This window comes from Macadamia integrifolia, chromosome 5 (genome assembly GCF_013358625.1).
Source record: "Macadamia integrifolia cultivar HAES 741 chromosome 5, SCU_Mint_v3, whole genome shotgun sequence".
Lineage (NCBI taxonomy): Eukaryota > Viridiplantae > Streptophyta > Magnoliopsida > Proteales > Proteaceae > Macadamia > Macadamia integrifolia.
In genome coordinates, this window is record NC_056561.1 from 7,366,602 (window position 1) to 7,368,748 (window position 2,147).

Below are 2,147 nucleotides of genomic sequence, written 5' to 3' on the forward strand. Positions count from 1 at the left end.
ATCCTGCAAAGCCCGCATGGAGGCTGTCTGGCCCTCGTAGTCGTAGGCACCACTCCCAGGTGGTGGGGCTCCAGATGGTGAGGCTGCAGCTCTGGAAGAACTAGGGCCCGGACCTCTCGACTCCTGAGGCACCTCCTCAGGGATGCCACCACCCATCAGATCCGCCTCCTCGTCCTGAGGAACGTAGTCCTCGTCCTCCTCACTGGACTCCTCCTCCATGAGGACATCCTCTACAGGGGCAGCCCTCCTACCCCTACCTCTCTGAGTTCCTGATCTAGGAGGTGAATCCATGAGGGTATGGAGACCCATCTTCAAGAGGTTGCTCCGATCGAACCTATCAGCCGGAGTCTTCCCCTCCTCTCCGCTCAGATCCACCCTGAAGAACTCGAAGATCCTAGTGAGGATCCTGCCGTAGGGGAATCCTCCGTCCTCTGGGTGGGAAGCATGGTGCTCCATCGCTCTGAGGATGATATAGGGAAGGCACAAGTGCTCCCCGCCTTCCTCTGCGGCTGTGAAGATACAAAATGCTATGAAAGCCGCCATGAAACCTACCTGGTTCCGATGACCTCCTCTGGGGAGCAGGTTGAACTGGATCAACCGGGCGAAGAGACGGACCTCAGGGAAGAAAGATGTCTCGGACTCCGGGCGACTGTTGCTGCCGCAGATGGTCTCGTAGATGAAGTCCGGTGTCTCCATGCTCATGAACGGTCCCTGAGGTCTACTCCTGGGGGGACTGTAGTATCGGTGTCCCGCCGCCGATATGCCCAGAATGCTGGCCAGGGTGTCTACCGTCAGCTGGATATCCACTCCCTTCACCAGGCTGCTGACAGTGAGTTCCCCGTACTGATATGACACCTCGAGGTTGCAATAAAACCGACGGACGAGCTGATCGTAGCACGGTCGGTCCACCTGAAGAATAGTGTCCCAGCCCAATGCTGAGAACCTCTCCTGAAGCTGGGCCTTGTGGAAGTCCTCGACTACCACGGTCTTTTCCATCAATACTGGCCCCTTCAGGAATATAGGCCATTTGGCTGCGGCCTCGGCACTAGTGAAGTGCTCCTCATCGTAGTCTGAAGGGTCAGACTGAACAGGTGCAGGTCTCCCTGTGCGATGAGCTGAAGTGTTGGTCTCCGCACTTTTCCGCTTAGAAGCGGTGGTCTTGCATCGAACACCAGAGGAAGAGGGTCCTCTGCCGGTGCGTGAAGACATCCTGACAATAAATAAAGAAAGTTGGGTTAGTACAGTAAGAAAAGACAGCAGCATTAAAGAAGGGGAAATCCAAAACCCAATTTCTGCAAGACGGGAACGGCAACGATATAGAAATGATAGAAAGCTTATAACATGAAACATGGTAGATGATGACGCATGGAAACGTGTAAAATGACAGCAAAGGACAGCAAAAGCAATAGGCATGAAAGAAATGGGGGAATTCAAGTCCATTGTGCAAATTTGAATAGAATGGAGTGAAAGCTTGAAACCCTAGGTCTAGAATGAAATGCCATAGTAATGGGATGATGGAATTGCAAGAATATACCCCAAATGGATTATGGAATTCCATGAGTACAAGTATGGATGAAAATCAAGGAAACCAATGCCAAAATAGGGATTTTCATGGAAATACATGAGGATTTCAAGCATAATGGATGATTCAATGAAATCTAACTCCTATCTAGCGTAAAACAAGCGGAATGCATTACAAAGGAGTCGTCAATTTGAACAAAACAGTAAGGATTGAAGAAACCCCAAATTTGGGAACCTAGGGCATCAATTTGGGTTTTTTCTCCAAATAAAGTGAGATGATTCCTATAAACTACAAATGAGCACAGTGGAATCATCACAAACACATGATAAGACTATTCTATGGTGAAAAATAGAGAAAGAAAGCCTAAAAAGTAAATCCTATTCAAGTAATTCACCCAATTTGAAATTCTGGAAAAAGGAGAAGAAGAAGAACTTACTTGGATGAAGACGAGTTGACTCTTCACTAGAACGCCGTGTGGATGAGTGGAATCGCGAGTAGGAGCGCCGAGTAGACCCCCAAAATCGTCCAAGAGAGAAAGGAAGAAAGAGAGGGGAGAGGGTGAGAGCGACAGACAAAACAGGGCATTTCTGGCCCTGTTCGTGTCTTAACCTCGGGCAAGACCGGC